We start from the raw sequence: 12,818 nt of genomic DNA, 5'->3' as shown, positions 1-12,818 counted from the left end.
GAAACTTGGGACAAACTTGAACAATTTTATGGTAAAGTGGATGAAGAAAAGGGATTTCAGATTGAGGATGATCTACTTCTCTTGGATCCTAAGAATTATGACACAATGCAGGATTATATCATCAAAGTCAATGAGTATAGGGCACTTCTTAAAGATTGTGGAAATCCCATGAAGGATGACAGGTTAATTCATCACATCCTAAAGAAGCTACCTTCTGAGTATGTCAACTTTGTTTCAAGTTTTAATACTCATAGGTTAACCATGGGATCTGCTTACCAGAAGCCTTCCTTTGATGGATTTACAAACATGTTGATTATTGAACAATCTCACTTGGTGGATTTTGGCCTTCTCAAGTCATTTGAGACCAAAGCCTTAGTAGCTCGTGATGATCATACATCTAGTTAAGGGGGAAAAAGCAACAAGAAGAAGAAGCAGTGGAAGTAGAAAACACAATCTAAGACACAAAATGACTCCTCTCAACAAGGTGGCTCTTCTTCAAACAAGAAAGGAAGTAATGACAAGAAGGACAAACTCTTTTGTGCATAATGTAAAAAGCCAAATCATGACAAGCATCATTGCAAGACAAAAAGAATTGATGAGTTAGAAAATCTACTCAAGAAGAATAAGATTCAAGTGCTAGGTACTTCCAAGGATTCTACTCCTAACTCTTCAAAGGGTAAAGGACAAGCACTTATGGCCAACACATGTTCTTCTTCAGAATGGATACTTGACTCAAGTGCCTCCTACCACATGGGTTCTTCAAAGCAAGATTTTTCTTCATTGAAGCAGTCACAGGTACCACACATCTTCGTGGGAGATGATGCTAAGATGGAAGTTGAAGGGAAAGGACATGTAGAAATGGAAGATGGGGAATTCAAAGATGTTCTCTATGTTCCCAATCTAAGCTCTAATCTCGTATTAGTTTACCAAATCACTCACCTTGGAGATGGTCATAAGGTTGAGTTCCTTCCCGATTCAATGATGGTGCGCAATCTTAAAGATGATTCATTGGTAACAGTTGGGAAAGTCAATGATGACAGGAGGCTTTATTCCTTCTCCCATTTTGTGCCTAAGAGTTCTTCTCAAGCCTTGTTAACTCACTCTAATTCAAACATCAACTTATGGCATGAGTGGTTTGGTCACCTTGACTTCTGCTCTTCAACGACTTTGCTCAAAACACATGGTCAAAGGTCTACCCAACATCATCTTTTCTAAGGGAGAGTGTTCATCTTTTTTAGTGGATACACATCTCAAGAAGAAGTATGATAAAGGGAAGTATTCTCGAGCTCCATTTGTTCTTTAGCTTGTTCACATGGTATTAGTAGTACCATTTGCAATGACTTTAGTCAGCCAAGGCTGCTACATACTCACATTTGTTGATGACTTTTCCAGATTCACTTGGGTCTTCTTCCTTCATCACAAGAATGAAGTAGTTCATAAGCTTCAAGAATTCAAGGCTCATGCTGAACACAAGTCAAGGAAAGCCATCAAGGTATTAAGAGTGGACAATGAGAACCGTTATGTTGACAGAAGACTTAAGAACTTTTACAGAATTGAGGGAATTGATCTTCAGAACTCACTAGCATTCAGTCCACACAAGACAGATGTTGCAGCTATGAGGATTAGGACTCTCAAGACCATGGCAAGTTGCATGATAAAGGCCAAGTCTCTCAATCCTACATTAGAAGTTGAAGCCATTAGCAGTGCTACTCACATACTTAATAGGTCTCCTCATCCAACCTTAGATGGCAAGACTCCTTTTGAGGCATGGTGTGGCAGAAAACCATTTGTGAGTCACCTTAGACTCTTTGGTTGTCTAGCATGGGCAAACCTATCTTCTAGGAGTTGCAAGGCATCGACATCTAGGCCTTGTATCTTTATTGGTTATGAAGACAATGTGAAGGCTTACAAACTTATGGATCCCAAGACTCATGAGATTTTTGTGGAGAAGGATGTTCACTTTGAGGAAAGTTCTCTGATCTTTTCCTCTACTCCTCTCCACACATCATACACAGTGGAAACTGATAGTGACACAAGCGATAATGCTTCAACAGGTTCAGACACATGGGGTTCTATCGATAGTTGCAGTGAGTGGTCACATAAGTCCAGTCCACGTGCTTATATTGCCACAGTGAAAGGTCCATCTTATCACGGTACATCTCGTTTTCCAGCTCCAACTTCACTTGACTTAGGAGACAGACTTGAGGACTTACATCTTCTCATTGATGATGACTCTTCTACAGTTGTTGCAAGGGCTCACTCTGACCCTCATGTCCATTCTCTACATGATCAATCAGTACCAGTTGGCGTGATTGTGGATTCTTATGAACGACAATTAGTGGAGGTCTCTTTGTCAGTAGAGGAGACATATGGCTCAGTGGAACAAGTTCAACAGACATCCTTTCCAGATCTGCATTCATTCTTTTTAGCACAGTTGGAAGGGGTGAACTTCAACATCAATACAGGGATACTTGAGCAGGTTTTAGGGCCATCACACATCTTCAGGACTGTACCTTTGGCATTGTTTCTTCCTAAGGGGAGGAACACCATTCTGCATTCTTGGACCAACTTCTTCCTTGGAGCAGTTCTCACTTGTTGGCATTCTTTGTTAGAATCTGAAAAGATTAATAACCCAGAAAACTAGTGCAAAGAGTAAATATCTAAACTATGAATGCAAATGATACAAAATCAAAATAGCATCATAGAGTTAGTCTCCAAGAGAGTAATGCAAATGCTGGAAGCAAAATAGCATTAAGAGGATGCAAAAATAAGAGATACAAATACAAGCCAGGTAGCATGCTTATATAGGCTAGGAAGAGGGAGGAGGTGGCAACACCAACCAATGAGGAGCAACCATCTATCGGACTCAAGATAGCAAAGTATCTTCCCAAGATAGCTAATGGATGCTCACATGTAGGAAGGTGACACCTCACAACCATTCACCTAATAAGACATGCTTTATTAACCTAAGCGAGATTATTAAAAGTGTAGGAAAAACCTAGCAAAATAGGAAAAATAAAAAAACTATACTAACACCCCCCCATAAGCGAAGCTTAGGTGGATGTAGAAATGGGTCCCGGCAAGTCAAGCCTGATGAGGTACCCATGTACATAAAATTCCGCCAAAAGAGAGAGAAAAGAGACTCCCCAAAGAAAATTAGGACTCCAAGTGAGAGGAAGAGGCCCCCCCAAAAGATGAAGCATCCCACACCTCCAACAAAGCTTGCAAATTTTGTCCGGTAGATCCACTTACATCGAACAAGTTTTCTTCCCTTAAGAAAAGGGACAAGATCCCAAGTGTGGTTCCTCATCAAGGAACTATACTCTTCCTGCATAGCTGTATCCCACTCAGAAATACCAGAAGCCTCATGAAAGGACTGTGGATTTGAGACAGTAGCAATGAAGATACGTAGAGCATCCTGGAATTGTGAACGAGTCTGCTTGGTGTCTGATGGATCCCCAACCCAATCACCTACAAACTGCAAGGTCTGTCTAGCCCAAAGTGGACCAGAAGATGGAGAATCTAGAGGAGAATCATCAACCTGTAAATGATGACTAGGAGAGGAAGGAGGTGAGTCCTCTGAATCACTCTCTGCATCAAAAGTGGAGGTAGAAGACTGCTCAAGTGAATCTGACCCATTAGAAGATCTATCATGTATTCTAAGTGACTCCAATGTCAAAGTAGAAGGCAACCCTGTGACCATGCTCTGTTGGTTAAGCTGATGCAAGTAGTGGAAGTTAAGATGGCCAAACTGCTCATGCCATAATCTGCTCACATCATTAGAGTGAGTGAGCAAAACAGTCAAAGGAGGATCAGGAACAAGGTGAGAAAACATATAGAGTCGTGACTGATGATCTGCTCTCCCAACTGCAACTGTAGAATCATTGTGCAACTCATGTATCTCCACTGAATCAAGAGTGAACTCAACCCGCTTGCCTAAACCTGTGTGAGTGATCTGGTGTACCGATAGGAGATTAGTTGACAATGAGGGTACACAAGGAACATCATGGAATGTGCCATCCCCCACATCAATAGACCCTTTCCCACACACCTCAACAAGAGTGTTATCACCCATCAAAATAGAAGGTATAGTACACGGCTCCAAGGATGCAAGTTCTTCCTTAGATGAAGCCATGTGGTGTAAAGCACCCGAATCAAGAACCCAAGTGGATGGTGAGGAAGCAACTGCAAAAAGGGCCTTGCCCTTTCCTTTCCCCTTATTGTTTTCTTTTTCTTTGTTAGACCCTTCATTAGAACTTTGTTTGATAGACTCAGGAACACTGATATTATTCTTCTCAAGAATGTATGTCAAGTGATCAAGTTGTTTCTGCAAACATTTATGTTCATCATGACCAGGTCTTTTACAATAGGCACATTTGAGCTTTTCTTTCTTAGGCTTATCGCCCTTGGAAGATGGTGTATCAATAGTTGCTTTTGAAGAAATTGATATCTGATCTTTCTTCTCCTCGCTATTCTTTTGTTTCTTGTCCTTACTATTGTTGTTACTACTTTGTCCTTGTTGTTCTTTTGTGCCTTGGTTAGCAGCCAAGGCATGTGACTTAGAGGACTTAAGAATGCCCATCTAGATTAGCTTGTCCTATTCTTGAGTGAGATTGACAGCAAAATCATCTAAAGATGGCATGGTGAATTGAGTACCAAGTGCACCCTTAGTAGCATAGAAGGTAGAGACAAACACAGAATATTCTGAACTTAGCTTAGAGAGAATACTAAGAATCAGTTGTTCATCTTTCTTTTCAATTCCACATTGTTTTAACTGCAGCCTTAGTGATTTCAATTTGGTGAAGAAATCTTGGATTGTGTTGAAATTTCCTGGACTCAAACTAATTAATTCATTTTCCAACATATGACCCCTCATTGAATCTTGTGTGCCAAATAGTGTTTCTAGCTTTGTCCATACTTCATTTGGTGTATCCAAAGACTCAATGTGAAATAGCAAGTCATGAGAAACAGACAAACACAATGTTCCAAATGCCTCATCACATTTGTTAAACAACTTAGGCTTATCTTCGTCTTTAGCAGGTTCAGTTTCAAGTCCCATAGTTATCCTATTTAATCCAGCTTTCCTTAAGTGAATTGTCATGCATGATTTCCACTCAAAGTAATTGTATGGAGTTAGGATGGGCATATTTGTTTGATCCATGATGAAGAAATGCAGAGAAGAAATGCTAAAAAAAAGAGAACCCAGCCACGACAGTGCCCCCCCCTTTTTACTCAATCAAAGAACCCCCTCCCCCCCCCAAAGAAATATGATTTGGCACTTTATTTTAGTGCATTTACAACTACCACTAGAAAGAGATACTTAGTGGTCTTGATTTCAATGCATTACAAACCCTCATGAAGAACATATGCTAAAAGTGAAACTTGGGCACAATAATCAAGGAAAAAAATAGCATCATTGCGATCTACTCAAAAAATTATGCACTTTCAAAAAAAGAATCGCCTCGATACAAGGTCGTATGAGAAAGTTATGATCCTCTGAAGTTTCCAAAAAGAGAACTGTGCACAGTCATGGCTGAGAATCTGCAATTTCTGAAGAATTCATGCATGAAAATCAAAAAATAACTCCACTAGTGGATAGAACACAAAAAAATAGCCAAGTTCATAACAAGAATCATCAAAATCGGAGTCCGTATAAGCAAGAACAAGACATTTGAAAACTGCATTTAAATCTGCGGCTGCCAACGGAGAGGGGTATGGCTGTAGCTTTTCATGCTCAATTCTAAAAAATATACAGCTTCCATGCAAAATGTAAAAGATACCCAGATGGTTTTTCGGGGCTACGAACAAAACCCAGAAAGCGTTTTTCTTGCTGATGAACAGAAGATGTTGCTGTAGTGTAAATCATACGCCTTTAATAATAAAAAACGGCTCAAAAAATCAGAAAACGACCCCAGCGACCAAAATTTGACATGCAAATGCTAGATTAGCTTCTTAAGTCCATCAATGGCATGCTGGAACCTGCAAAACTGATTGAAAACTCCAAATATGCAAGTTGGTTGTCAGATTTGAGATTGAAACCCCAGAGAAAAACTGTTTTTGTCAAAACTTTTCTGATTCTCAAGATCATCCAAAGATGCAAGAGAAGAGCATACTTCATTTTTCAAAAAACTACAATAAAGTTTATTTGCCCCCTCCGGAATCTCTCAAATAAGGAAACTAAAATCTACTCTTGCACATAGAAAAGCTCTGATACCATGTTAGAATCTGAAAAGATTAATAACCCAGAAAACTAGTGCAAAGAGTAAATATCTAAACTATGAATGCAAATGATACAAAATCAAAATAGCATCATAGAGTTAGTCTCCAAGAGAGTAATGCAAATGCTGGAAGCAAAATAGCATTAAGAGGATGCAAAGACAAGAGATACAAATACAAGCCAGGTAGCATGCTTATATAGGCTAGGAAGAGGGAGGAGGTGGCAACACCAACCAATGAGGAGCAACCATCTATCGGACTCAAGATAGCAAAGTATCTTCCCAAGATAGCTAATAGATGCTCACATGTAGGAAGGTGACACCTCACAACCATTCACCTAATAAGACATGCTTTATTAACCTAAGCGAGATTATTAAAAGTGTAGGAAAAACTTAGCAAAATAGGAAAAATAAAAAACTACACTAACATTCTTCTTTTGGGGGGGGGAGCCTATTATCTCTCTCTTCTTTCTCTCATTATCTTTTGTATATACTGGATGTATGTCGTAATGGGGGGGTCCTGATTACTCCATCCATCGATGCATCCTTCTCTATCTCTCTTTTTGGGGGAGGGTTTTTCCCGTGAGGTTTTCCCTCTTTCCCTGCTTTATGGGAGATTGCATTCCATTATGTACATGGGTACCTTACATGGCCTAGTAGTCGGGACCCATTCTGCATCTTCATCCTAGTTCGCAAGCTTAAAGGCATTCCCCTAACTTGCACTTAAGGGAGGGGTGTTGGTGTAAATAAGTACTTTACTATTTACACTTACTTAAGTTTACTTAGGTCAATGCATTATTTAATTATATTGTATTATTTTATTATTTTTATTTGTGAGACACTTGGGAGTTTGCACACCTTTTGAGTTGTCATGTTGACAACATAGGAGTACGCAACTCTATTTGAGCACATGGTGTCTACAACACTGTTTTGTGTGTCCCACCCTTGTAGAGTTATCCTCACATCACCGCACTTACTTCCGTGCTTAATGGAGGATAATCCATATTTGGTGGACATGTGCGTGGTTGTATGACACTTCATGGTGCTAACTTCTATGCATTCTAGAAGCTCTCCTGAGGCCTTTATATTCAGGCACTCCTAGTGTACTCTGTGAGAACCAAGTTATTGAATACATTGTTATTCTAATCATACTCTCTCCATTTTTTGTCTACAGTTGTGCTTGTGTTTGAGTTCTTAGTTCTTGGGTGAATTTTGCCCTTTGGCAAATTCTTACAAGCATATATTGTTTAAGTGGTTCTTGTTTTTTAATTACATAATGTTTTTTTTTTATCAAGATTGCTAACAATGAATTAGATGTAAATCTATTATTCATCAATAATATACTTTGTTCTAGATATTGGGTGTAATTTGAATTTTAGAGTGTAAAAGTTTATGATAGAGAGCAAATCTTCACCAATAATATCTTTTCTTTTATAGCTTGGATGTATTTTCTTTTGTGTGTGTGTGTGTGTGCATGCGCGCGTGTGTTGTTTTAGATGTTACATGAAATTTGAGTCTTAGATTGTCAAGTTAATGGTAGTGAACAAATCTTTATCAATGATATCTTATGTTTTATATGTTGGATTTAATTCAAGTTTTAAAATTGTCATGATAATGAGTTACGAAAATCTTCAATGCTATGGTATGTTTTTGTTGATTGAATGAAGCTTAGATGGCTAGAATGTTTATATTGATTATAACGAGTTACATTAAAAGATAATTAATAACTATAAGAAAAACCAAATTTTGTTTTATTATCTAAATTTGATAGGGTTTCTAATAACATATATATATATATATATATATATTGAAGAAGGAATTGAAGTAAAAGAGTGATTTAAGTTACAAGTTAAGCAATAAATTTAACCAAATAGATCTCAATGATAAAGTCCATTATTATAACAAAAATAGACCATAATAAATTTTTAAAAATAATTTACACAAATTTTCTCTTTCACTAATTTATAAAATATAATAATTAATAATTAAGTTTTTTTTTCTTCGATCGATAAGAGGCCAAAGCCAAGATTAATTATTAGTGTTGTAATTAATTATTATTATAATTCATCAAGTGTGATCGTGAGTAGATTTGAACCCAAGACCTCTTCAATAAGAGGTTCACAATTTACCATTGTGTTGTATGCCCTTGCTTATAATTAAGATATTTTAAAACAAATAATAATATTTTTTATTATTCTATTAGTTGCAAAACTATTGAAATGAATACAAAAGTTAATTGTAATAAAAGCAGATCACAATAAATTTATTTATTTTTTGAATTATATAATATTACATTGTGAAAAAATTGAAATCATATTTGTCAATTTTATGAATTTAGTTTATTGTACTTATAACTTTCATTTAAAAAATAAATATTTTAAATATATAGCAATAGATTTCTAAAAAATATATAGCAATAGATAGAATTTGATAAATAGATGAATGCAATTTTTTAATAATAACAATATAAAATTGTCATAAGTATTACTAAATAGGATAAATAATTAAGTTAAACAAAACTAACACTTACAATTCAAAATATAAAATATAATATAATTTTTTTATTAATATTTATAACTTTAATATTATATCGTATTTGAAAAAAGAAACTATGATAAAAAAAATGTTGATTTTTTTAGATAACAAACTTTATCAATTAAAATTAATTTGCTTACAAGGAAAATGAAGCATTTATAAACATTACGCTAAGCCTGAGGAGAATTTGTTGGGAACATACTAGAAGCCACATAGGTTGGATTTGACTGGCACTTCCTGTCATCTTATCACGTCACAATTCCATGTTTCATCGCATAGTAGAGAAGTCGGGCATGGGCAAGACTTGGCATGGCTTTTGATGGTGCAAATAAGTTGTATCGTAGCTAGTGCCATAGAAGAATACTATTAATAAGTTATTTGTTTGTTAATGTCTTTAATACAATTGTTGCAATTCAATAAATATTATAAAGTAATATTTTCAACTTTGAATTTTTTTTTGAAATCTAATAATAAATGTTGGTGTCCCTTGAAAATAGTGTAATAACTATATAAACATAGAATGATGCTTAACCTCACTCAAATCAAATTTTGTAATATTATTGTTTCATCATTTATATCATATGTAAACAAATTTATTGTAATCACTACTTATACACAAAACTTATAATATAAAAAAATTCTCAAAGTTCTTAGAAGGTCTCTTCTTAATTGATAATCTAGAAAATATACTTTATTTTTATCTCTCTTTTTTTTCTTTTTTACTATTTACACCGAAGGCATGAAGAATTTTTTTTTTAGCATTATTATCAATGGTTGAAAGTTCATTAAACACCTTGCAAGACAATTGAATTGCAGGCGTTTGTCGATCCTTATTTACTATTTTCTTGGTGTCGTAGTGTCCACATTTATTAGCATTTATTTACCATTTTCTGGACAATTCGCTTTCAAGGACACTTATTACTCCTCTATTCATCATTTTAAAACAAAACTTTCACATTTTTAGCTCCATCATTAACTTTGATTTATTAATTATTTGCTAGCTCACAAGTCTTTTTAATTAGGAATAATGCAATGTGGTTTTCCACTGTGGAATTTGACTCAAGCAATAAGCTATTATTAATAGTTACAACAGTTATATCAAATTTGTAGAAACTTCTATTTAAAATATATGAATTTTATTTCTAAATATCTAATTTAATCTTTATTTAAAATTGAGTATAGAATTCCAAGGAATAGTATAAATAATTTCGCTTTTAGAATTATGAAAAAGGGTGGACATTTTGAATAGATAAATATTTATAGTAATATGATTTTATTTTATAACTATAGTTATGTGTGGATAATGTTTATGTTCAAGGTATTTTATTATTTGAAATGAATAATTAGATACTTGAGAATAACATTTTTATAATTACAATCAATATTTTACAATCTCAATTAAAATTGAATGTATTTTTTATTAATCAATATTTATATCAAATTTATTGAATTTTAAATTTTAATTAATTTATGTTTATGATATGTAGGTGCACTTTCAGTACACCATTTTTTTTTTAACTTTTAAAGTTGCCTCCCATAAAGAATTTCCCAAAAATTGTTCCCAGTATGCTTAACAAAGTTTCTATGAAGGATTGAATTATTTCTGGGTCCAGATATACAAATGTGGAAGCAAATAGAAGCCAAAGTTCATTTTTCCACCATGGAGAAGCACTTTTCTAATTTTCCACAATGGAGAAGTCAACTTGAGATTTTCCACCAAAGGAAAAATGAAGTGTAGTGGAAAACTCATTTTCTATTGCAACTTTCGTAGCACTTTTCTAATTTTCCACCATGGAGAAGCACTTTTCTAATTTTCCACAATGGAGAAGCCAACTTGGGATTTTCCACCAAAGAAAAAATGTGTAATGGAAAACTCATTTTCCACTGCACCTTTCGCAGTCATTTTCTAATTTTCCATGGAGAAGCACTTTTTTGATTTTTCGGCAAAAATAAAAATGCATAGCGGAAAATTCATTTTCCACTACGACTTTCGCAGGCAAAGTCCAATTTTCCACATGAGGAGAGAAAAGGCAAATCTCAATCCAAGATGAAGGTATATGGGGTCTAGCATCAAGATTACTCCAGAAAAATAATTTGTGAATCAATCTACATCAAAATTGTGCCCACTACATGAAAATGGAAAATTCATTTTCCACTGCGACTTTCACAGTCAAAGTTGAATTTTCCACCAAAGGGAGAAGACAAAAGTCAGATTTTCGCTATAAGAATTCCAAAGAATTTCTCCCAAATTTTAGCAGAGAATTAACATTGTAAGCATTGAAGATAACATTGTTGCAGATTGAAGAGATGGATTATAGAGCATTGAAAGAACAATGGCTGAAAATTTTATTTTATTAATTCTGATTTTGTAGCAGTCATATAGAGCAGAATTCAGAAATTCATATCTTTTTACTCATTGATTATTTTTCCGATCGCTCCAGTTAGGATGAAGATAAGTAAGTTTGAAAGAACATATCCAAAAACGAGCTCAATCCAACAGTGGAATAAAAAGATATGCCCCACGAAAAATGGCTCATTTTTACCTGACAGAACTATTCATTTTGCTGTCCACTCAATGAAGGAAAGATTTTGATATTGATTTAACATATTTAAATGTCAATTGTTAACATATAATTTAAATATGTTAATATATATCATTATTAACTTTAAAAGTTAATAAGCATATCAGTTTTCAAAAGGAAAAATATGAGAAGTTGAAGAGACAAGATCAGTTACAGAATTGAAAAGTCACTGGAAGAAACCAAACAGTTGCTAGAGAATGTATTTATTGTAAAACCTTTTCCATTGAGAAGGGCTTCTTTTCTACAAGAGTAGGTATTGCTAGAGTAGAGGGAAGACAATAGTTTATTTTATGCATTTCATTTCATGCATTGATTTCTGCAATAGATTTGGCTAGAGTTGCAGGCAAATAAAAATCAGAGCATTGTATTTGTTGTGCTCAAAATAAAGAAGAGTTTTGCTTAAAATCAGAGAATTTGAGTATTATTTTCTGAATATATTCAATCAGAGTATTGTTGTGTTCAGTTTTGGACATTATCTTGCATCTTGCATCAAATAATGAATGTGTTGTAGATCAAAGTATTTGCACGTATTCCTATTGCATAAATCTGAATATTAAATCTTCATTTCTTCATTGTATTCACATAATTTGCATCCATATTGCATTATTAGTATCAAGAAGTCATAGGAATTGTGGGTTCTTGGCATTGGATAGGTTTAGGAACTAAAATCTGCCTGAGTTAGTTCTGTCTAGAGCTGGCTTGGTTTTCCTCTTCTGTTCTCCGGTTAAGAACGTACTCAATTAGTTTATGAACAAACAAATTCATTGAATACCATTGATAAGGGAGTTGTACCTTTCAATTTAGAGGAAATCTATCAATCTCATGATAGATTATCTAACTGTTGGTATCAAATTATTTCTCACAGGTTCGGGCATGTAAGAGTTACATTGGAAAGAACAATCCATTTACCAACATGATAAAAGTTTTAATTTTTTTAATCGGTGAATGGCCAAGGCCTTGATTAATTTTATTGAAATTCAAAAGGTTTACAAAAGCTTTACTCCATTCAAATAGGCGCTGGTAGGAAAGAACGTAGAAGAAAACCTCCAGTCTAGCCTGAGACATATGTCCTATATTAGTACATTTTAAAAGGGGCATACCCTAGTGAATATAATGACTTTATATAGTTTTACAAAATTATGAGGTAACGAAACCCTTTAAAAGTGTACATTTCATCTAAATGTTATACATAGGAAGAGCTTTGTCTAATTGATAAATGATCATATCCCTTGCATGAGAGATTCTTCACCATCGAACATTCCTTTCTCAAGTTGAGCTAGATAGTTAACACATTAGCAATGAAGTAAAACCATAGAAAATAATGTCTACTAACCAGATTATATGGAGAACGATTTCCATACCTTGGTAATTTTTGAAATTAACAATCAAATAGGAATCATACTATAAGATACCAAATTGGAATGCTAACAAAGGAGATCATATAACAAGCATCAGCAAGACATGAGAAACCAGTCATAAAAATTCT

The sequence above is a fragment of the Cupressus sempervirens genome, chromosome 2 (assembly GCF_028749045.1).
Source record: "Cupressus sempervirens isolate cs-2001-9-10 chromosome 2, ASM2874904v1, whole genome shotgun sequence".
In the NCBI taxonomy this organism is placed as follows: Eukaryota; Viridiplantae; Streptophyta; class Pinopsida; order Cupressales; family Cupressaceae; genus Cupressus; species Cupressus sempervirens.
This window is presented reverse-complemented; position numbering follows the sequence as displayed.